Here is a 9,617-nt window from a genome sequence, read left to right on the forward strand (position 1 = left end):
GGGCGATCTGGTGGCATAGTGCCTAAGGCATTTGACTGTTAACCAGAAGGCTGGTGGTTCAAACCCACCAGCCACTCCTCCGAAGTAAGACTGGGCAATCTATTTCCGGCCTCAGAATCTCAAGGAGGGGTCGCTATGAGTTGGAACCAATTCCTTGGCAGTGAGTTTGGTGGGTTTTTTTTTTTTTTTTTACCCCCCCGGGGGTGATAGTCTTAGGGAGTCCTCCAGTCTAAATTGGTCCAGTAAGTTTTTGTTTGTTTGTTTTAGGAATTTCAGGTTCTGTTCCATGTTTTGCTCCCATTCTATCAGGATCTAGCTATTTTGGCCCTGATTAGAACAGTCAATAGGGCAACTGGGCACCACCTAGGTCTTCTGATTCCAGAGTATATGAAGCATTAGTTTCTAAGTATTTGTTCATTTCATAAAAGTGAGAAAATGCAATATTTGCTTTGTGATTGACTTAGTTAATTCAACATAATGTCCTCCAGGTTCATCCATGTTCCAAAGATGATTTGGGAACTCATTTTTCTTTATAGCTGAGTAATAGTCCATTGTATGTGTGTACATTTTACTTATCCATACATTCACTGATGGGCACTTAAGTTGTTTCCATTTTTTGTTTTTGTGAGTAATGCTGTGATGAACATAGGTGTGCTTGTCCTTAATTTTTAGAGATATATTCTATAGTATTTATTGAAGAGGCCATGCTCCTAGGATGTACTACAAATACAATCCAAGGTAGGATAGGTTTGGGAAGGAGGTAATATAAAATAAACACGATTGTCCACAAGTTGATTATTATTGATGCTCGGCAATGGATACATATTGGATCGTTATTTCATTTTTGAGAATATTTTTTTAGTAAGTTTGAAAAATTTTATTATAAAAAAATTTTAAACAAAAGCTTTGCAAAGACAAAGGTAAAAAGATAACATTTAAGCAATTAAAGTTTAAACTTTAAAAGAATAACTTTGAATAGTGATTGAATCTCACCAGAAGAAGTTTGCTGGGGAGCTCAAATTATTTGAAAGTCTGCAATTATCATCTAATTTTCAAATCTCTAATAGATCCAGATAAGTTTATTTGGTATATTAAATGAATTTGTTGTTGTTGTTCTTAGTTGATGTTGAGTCGATTCTGACTCATTGTGACCCCGTGTATGCAGAGTAGAATTGGGCTTTACAGGGTTTTCAAAACTGACTTTTCAGAAGTAGATTATCAGGTCTTACGTCCAAGGCTCCCCTAGGTGGGTGTGAACCACCAACTATTCAATTAATCTAGTGTGTAACCATTTGTGCCACCCAAGGACTCCATTGTATGAATAATTTTATATATTATGCACTTAGTCATTGTGTTTACCCTGAGAGTATTTTTTAGTTTGTGCTTATTGCTAATAATTTTAAAGTATTGCTTGTAATAAAACAAATATATCTAGAAAATAATTTTTCAAAAAAAATTAGCTATTGAGATTGTCCAAAAGGTCAACAACAAACTGTTAACAAGGTTATGGACAAATAGGAACTCCAGCGCATTGTTCATGGGAATGCAAAATTGTACAACCTCTATGAAGGTATGGCATAACTAGCAATATCACATATGCATTTCCTTCTATACCCTTTTACCTAGCAATCTTAAGTCTAGAAATCCATCCCATATATATACTGGCAGTGATACAAAAAGACAAATGCACAAAGCCATTCACTGTAGGACTATTTGTAACACCAATCAGGAAAACATAAAGGAAAACTACATAGTATAAAAAAAGGAATGAGAACCATCTCTAAATACTGCAATAGAGTGATCTTCATGATATGTCATTAAGTGAAAAAAAAACAAAGCAGAGAAAAGTACGTACTGTATATTATCATTTATCTAGGTAAAAGGGAGGTCTATGGATATAAATACATACATATATGTTTATACACACATTCCTGTGCTTTTTAAAATCGAAAGCTACATCTGACTTGACAGCACATAACAATACCACCACCACCACCACCATATATATATAACTGGACCAATGAGCAGCATCACAATAAGTGGAGAGAAGATTGAGGTTGTCAAAGAATTCACGTTGCTTGGTTCTACAATCGATGCCAATGGAAGCAGCAGTCAGGACATTAGATGACGTGTAGCATTGGGAAAGTCAACCGCAAAGGAACTGTTTCAAGTGCTGAGGAGCAAAGATGTCTTCTTGAGGACTAAGGTGCGCCTGACACAAGCCATGATATTTCCAATTGCCTCGTATGCATGTGAGAGCTGGACAATGAATAAGGAAGACCGAAGAAGAGTTGATGCTTTTGAGTTGTGGTGCTGGTGAAGAATGCTGAAAGTACCATGGACTGCTAAAAGAAGTAACAGATCTGTCCTGGAGGAAGTGCACGCAAAATGCTCCTTGGAAGCGAGAATGGCCAGACTTTGTCTCACCTATTTTGGTCATGTTGTCAGAAGGGACCATTCCCTGGAGAAGGATGTCATGCTTGGTAGGGTGTAGGGTCCACGAAAGAGGGGGAGGCCTTCAACGAGATGGATTGACACGGTGGCTGCGATGATAGGCTCAAGTATAGCAGGGATCATGGAGCTGGCGTGGGATCAGGCAGTGTTTCCTTCTGCTGTGCGTGGGGTCGCTATGAGTCGGAAACAACTTGACGGCACCTAACAACAACATATATATATATATATATATATAAATTTGTATTGTGATTTGGGTGAAAGTTTACAGAGCAAATTCACCTTCCTTACAGCCACTCACATACACTTTGTCTCATGACATTGATGCAATTTCCCACAGTCCAACAGCTTCCCTCTCACTTCCTCCCCATAGTTACTCTTCCCTGTGTCCTTCCCTCCCACGCACTTCTGCCCCTGAGCTATCTCCCTGTGCATACACAGCCCTTCTATTCTCCCATGATTGATCTCTCCAAGGAGAGAATCTACCTAATGTAAATGTTCAGCTCATATGCCTGTCTTTAAACCATAGTTTTTAATGATTACTTTAAAGGAAGAAGAAAATAATGTGGAAGAGATAGGGATAAATATGAGAAGATTTGTAGTATCTGTATATTAGTTTTCTATGGCTTCTATAACAAATCACCAAAAAAAACTTAGTGGTTTAAGTAGTACAAGTTTATTATCCTACAGTTCTGGAGGTTGGAAGTCCAACATAGAATCTACTGGGTTAAAATCAAAGGGTTAGCAGGGCTGTGTTCTTTCTGAAGACTCTTACAGAGTCTGTTTTCTTGCTTTTCCAGTTTCTGTAGGCTGCCCACATTTCTTGGCTTGTGGCCCTGCAAATGACTCCTGACTCCAATTACCTGGAATTAGGCCAAATTTCACAGAGTAAGGGCACAGACTTCCAGACTTCAGAGTCTTCCCAAGACTTCAGACACCAGCCACAAGTTCAGGGATCCCCAAGATACCTCACTTTTGACCAATAGGCTAAAAATTCAAGGGTTCCCACTGGTCCCTCAGGAAAATAGCCACAAGCTCAAGGTTTGCCAAGACACCTTCACTTCTGACTACCTTGCACATTGATTTTTTGGTTTCCATTGCTCTCTCAGGTTTGATAATTCAATAGAACAAATCACAGAGCTCATTTAAAGTGCTATACTGATGATTATAGTTTTATTACAGCAAAGGATACAAATTAAAACCAGCAAAACACATACAGGCCAAGAAGGGTCCCAAATGTGAAGTTTTCACCCCCAGGGATGTATAACTCTTCAGGCACATTGATGTGTTGTCAATCTAGGAAGCCCACCTGAGCTTTGGTGTCCAGATTTTTTGTTGAGGTTTCATTACATAGGCATGACTGATTGAATTATCATGTGGTTAAACTTCATCTTCAGCCCCATCTCTTCTCCCCAGAGGTTGGGTTGATATTACATGGCTCACAGTTCCAAACCTCTGACATCATGGCTCATTTTTTTGGCATGGCCAGCTCCAATCTTGAGTCATCTCATTGTTGTTGTTGTTGTTATTTGCCGTCGAGTCGGCCCCGACTCATAGCGACCCCTCCTTGGGTTTCCAAGGCAGTTTCACTACGGAAGTAGGATTGCCCAACCTTCCTTCCGAGGAGTGGCTGGTGGGTTTGAACCGCCAGCCTTCTGGTTAGCAGTCAAGTGCCTTAGGCACTATGCTACCAGAGCTCCCTATGCTAATGAGTCATCTCATTAGCATAACCTATCAGGTGTGGTTCAGGACCCACCATAAAAAGACATTCAATCACACAGGAAATTTCAAAGATTTAGAAAGTACCACCCAGACATTGCAGACAAAGGTCACACATCTCTTTGGGTAAAGTTAATTCTTCACTACACAATCCCCTTACTTCATCTTTAAAGCCTGTAACAAATCAAGTTATTGATGCTGCCCTCTCTCTGGTACTCTCTCTTTGGACTCCCTCTTCCCTTTTAAGGACCCTTGTAATGACATTGGGTCCAGCTGAATAATCTAAAATAATCTCCCTATTTTAAGGCAGGCTGATTAATAGCCTTAATTCTTTTTAAAACCTCAATTCCCCTTTGCCTAACCTAATATATTCACAAGTTCTGGAATTAGATATGAACATCTTTGTGGAACCATTATTTTGCCCATACAATCTGTTAGATAAATTTGCTTTGGAACTATGCAAATCTTTTGTACCATTATAAAACAAAAATAATTTCTAAAAATCTCTACAAATTAAAAATAAAATGTAACATATAAACTCAATTTTGTATCCAGTGAAGACATAAACATGAAACTAACTATTCTAAGTGACTTTAAAACACAGTAATACCATTGTATCTCAAAAGGGATATGCACTAAAGATGAAGAAATACAAAATATTTTGATTTTTCAGTAATCATACTGTTTATCATATGTTTCGATAATCATGGTTTTAGTAATTGTAGTAGTTAAGGTTGTATGTCAACTTGGCTGGGCCATGGTTTTGAGTGGTGTGGCAGCTTATAGTTACTCACCATGATAACATTAGATGTGGTGTAATCAACTCCATGGTGGAATCTGCTGTGAGCAGCTAATTAATTGCCTTCAGAGGGTGGCCTGCTTCCAATATATATGAAGAAGCTTTGCTAAATGGCTCTAGCTTTCTGGCACCTATGGATCCTGCATTTGGCTGAGTTTTTATGTTACCAGTGGCTTACTGTGTTGCCTGCTTATGTTGGGATTGTTCCTGGATTTGAACTAGTGGTCTGCTGTGGGATTATGCCATTTTACCTGTTGATCTCAGGTTTATCAGCCTTAGCAGCCAGCAGCTGCATGAGTCAAAAGAAGCCTCTAGCTTGCTCCAGTGGACCTGGAACAAGAGGCAAAGTTGAAGCCCAAGATGGAGGGGTTTTCACCCAGCCCCTAGAGCCAGCACTCTGATTTTGGACTTCTAAACTGTAAGAGAATAAATTGCTGTTTGTTAAGCCATCCACTTGTGGTATTTCTGTTACAGCCACACTAGAGAACCAAGACAGTAATCATATCATTGGTGATACTTAGTATCATTATTCTGAAACTCTTGTATGTATAATATATGTTAAGGCAAATGAGTAATATTCTAGTTCTGTAGAAAACTAGGATTCTTGTGTGAGAAAGAGAAGATACAGATGTAACTTAAGTAAGTAAAATCCTGGCATCCTAAATTTTAGTTGGATGAGTCAGTCTTAACTCAAAATGCTAGAAACAATGATCAAAGCAGTAATAACTAATGAGCTCCACTAGTAAATATTTTCCTTTCAATAGCACTTCTTATTTAAAGCAAATCCAGCTCTTTCTGCGATGCCTAGATTGGTACCTATCTCACCTAAATATATTTTCAGGTAGTTTAATCCACTGTGCATGCTGTTGCCATTGTGTATAATGGCCTGCATGCAATTAGGATACATGGTCTAGTAGTTACATGGTTTTGCCCCTCCCACACCAACCATCTGGACTACTTTCTTTATGATCATACATTGTAGAGGTACTATCTGTTGTTCCAGAATATTTCCCTTTGATAGAGCCACTGAAGCTAGTGGCCATCAATTGGACTGGCCAAATCTGAGCTTGTCACAGTATCAGGAGCCATTCCAATACACTTCTATACTATTATTTTACAGATAAAATCACTCAGGGATTGTATATTGAGCTTGTTTCTTATATTTTACATTTCTTTATGTACCCAGTGAGCCAATTCCTTCTTTCTAAATTCCCTTATTAATGTTTATCTCTGGTAATAGATCTCACTGCAGCTGCAATCTCATACCATGGTGACTCCAGGGCCATCCAGGAAACAAAGGTTTGTCAACATCTACCCACTCATCCTTCTTTTTCCCAAAGAATGCTTTCACCGTTGTTGATTGATTCAGGGTCATTTCAGTGCATCCTAGTTCTGACACCAGCTATGTTGGGAATCCCCAAGATGATACTCAGGTTTGATGATTCACTGGAAAGACTCAAAGAACTCAGAAGAGCTATTTTACTCATGTTTATAGCTTACCTGAGCAAAAAAGCACATAGGGTAGACTTTAGGAGAGGTCACACACAAACTTCCAGTTGTCGTCCCATATCCTAATTCTCCCAGAAATCATGTATTAAGTGTTGCCAGGAAAGTTCATCCAAGTCTTCATGTCCAGGATTTTTATAGTCATGCAACACCCACATGGCTGACCTTAACAACTAATTCTCTATCACCACCCCTCAGATGTCAAACTGATATGGTGTAACCCATAATCCCAGGTAGACTAAAACAGGCATTTATCATAAACCACAGCGTTAGCATAAACTATCTGGCATGGCCCAGAACCTCTGTTGTACACAAACACTCTTATCAGGAAGGATATTTCAAGGGCTCAGAGGCTATCTCAAAAAAAAAAAAAAAAAAAAACTCACTACCATCAAGTCTATTTCAACTTACAGTGACCTCTCCTTGGGCTTCCAAGGGCAGAAGCTAATCAAGAGCCAGTCCTGAAGATATGTAGAATGTGCAGGGTTTGGGCAACACAGGCCTGCTAAGTTAACTCATATTGCACTATCATCTTTGGAAGATGACAAACAAACTATATAAACCAACACACTATTTTGAAAACATGGTATGAGATAGCAGCTGCAGTGAGATCTATTACCAGAGATAAACATTAATAAGGGAATTTAGAAAGCAGGAATTGGCTCACTGGGTACATAAAGAAATGTAAAATAACAAGACAAGAAAGAAAGTATTTTTCTTGCCTTTTCTTTATGAATTATGTTGTTATTTTTTCTTATGTGCCATTGAGTTTGTTCTGACTCAACGAAACCATAAGGACAACAGAACAAAACACAGGCCAGACATGAGCCATCCTTAAAATCATTGCAATACTTGGGACCATTAATGTAATCACTGTCAATCCATATCATTAATGGTCTTCCTCTTTTCTGCTGACAGTCTACTTCACCAAGAATAGTATCATTCTCTAGGGACTGGAGAACATGATAACATAACCAAAATATGTCAGACAAAGTCTCACAAACTTTGCTTTGGAGCCTTCTGGCTATACTTATTCCAAGAGAGATTTGTTTATTCTTCTGGTAGTCCAAGGAATATTCAATACTCTTCACCAAGTTCATAATTCAAAAGTATCAATTCTCCTTTGCTCTTCCTTATTCATTGTCCAGCTTTTGCATATATATGAGGTGACTGAAAAATTTATGGTTTGGGACAGTTCTGGTAAGATGGCGAAATAGGCAGAAAGACTGCACAAACCCTCTTCAGCAAAGAAAATGGGAACCAATTAACACAGATATGGAAGATGATCCTGGACCCCAGAGCCTTGAAGGGAAGGATATAGAGTGGACTAAAGTCCAACTAGCAGAAGAATTTGCATGAAAACACCAAAAAAGAAGACATATGGAGCAGCCGTCTGGCAGCGATCCTGACAGCACAGACAGCTTGGATATTGCCGAGTGGTGATTCCAGGGACATAAGAATTTAAGACTGTTCTGGTGGCTGGGGAATAAAAGAGAAAGCAGCAAAGATGATGGCAGGATGATCTGTGGACTTTTGTTTGTCTGGAGGGTGCAGCCATTTTGAATGTTTACAAGAGGCTTGACCTTTTTGGATATTTAAAGTGACAGCATTCTTCCAGATTCCAGGGACTTAAGAATAGGCTCCACTTGCCAGTAACTCCAAGGACATTCTGGACCTGGATGACGGGAAAGGTGCAACATTCTCCTTGTTATTCTTATACCCCACACCCTCTTAGTGAATGGTGGTACAGCCATCCCTCACTCCCACCCACCTTCTGGGCCTGCAGGAAATTCACCCCAGTCTGTGTGGTCAGAGCCTGGGTGCCCTGACCTGCACCCATGTTTTTTTTTTTTTTTTTTTTTTTTCTGTTTTGTAGCTTGTTGGTTTATGTCTGTTTTAAAACAGCTATTATTACTATTACTTTTGTCCCTTTTACTATTATTCTTTATTCTTCCCCTCCCAGGTTCTAGTTTTCAGATTTTTATTTCTTTCTTTTCCCTGTTCCTGTTTTTTTTTTTTTCCTTTCTTGTGGTTAAACCCAATCTTTGTTTTTCTTTTTGCATTTTTCCCATTTTATTCTTCATTATTCTCTTTCTCTGCCTTTTTTCTCTTATCCCCCTTTCCCCAGATCCTTCTGAGTTTCTTTGTTTTATTTTCTTTCTCTTCTTTTTCCCTTGTTTCTTTTTTTAGTTTTTGTTCCAATGTGATTACAGGGTGTATTTTTTGTCCATTTTCTTTCACTCTTTTGATGGTTATTCAATTGTTATTTTTGTCTACCTGAGTGGAAGATAGCAACAGTCCCCATATGACACAACTATACCCACACCTCCTGCAGCTTCACTTCCTTCTCCCTTCCTTCTCCACCAATGGGCCTATGATAAAACAACCACCAAGAACAGCCTGACCCACCTTTGGCTGCTCCTTACAAAGAGTTAACAAAGATCTAACTACAATAACACCATGATGTCTTGGAGACAACAGATCATCACGGTCCACACAAAGAAGCATGATAAAGTGGTAGAAACAAGGGAGCAGGATTCAGACCCAGAACACAACCCTCAGAAAGAAGCAGCATTGGAACTCTCTGATAAGGAATTCAAAAGAACTATATTTAGGTATCTTCAAAGGATTGAGAGACAGACCAAGAAAAACACAGAAAAAAACACTAGAAGAATTTTGGAAGAAAATACAAGAACAAAATGACAAAATAAATGAAAAATTAGAATGATTCTAAATCTACAGATAGAAATACAGAAGATTAATACTAAATTGTCAGAAATAGATAACATATTGGAAGAGCAAAGAGTAGGATTTATGCAATGGAAGACAGAAATAATGAGATTGAAGACAAATACCTGAATACATCTTTGGAAAGGGATCAATCAGGAAAAAAGGTCAAAACAAAATGAAGAAAGCCTAAGGTTTGTGTGGGATACCATCAAAAAGAATAACCTACATGTCATTAGAATTCCAGAACAGGAAGAGAATAATAATACCAAAGAGAAAAATGTCCAAGATTTGTTGGAAGAGAACTTACTGATATGATGAAATATGAGAATATATCCATTCAGGAAGTCCAACGAACCCCAAACAGGATGTTGTTGTTGTTGTTGTTATGTGCCATCGAGTCGGCCCCGACTCA

This window comes from Orycteropus afer, unplaced genomic scaffold (genome assembly GCF_000298275.1).
Source record: "Orycteropus afer afer isolate SDZICR_OR568_19922 unplaced genomic scaffold, OryAfe1.0 scaffold00027, whole genome shotgun sequence".
In the NCBI taxonomy this organism is placed as follows: domain Eukaryota; kingdom Metazoa; phylum Chordata; class Mammalia; order Tubulidentata; family Orycteropodidae; genus Orycteropus; species Orycteropus afer.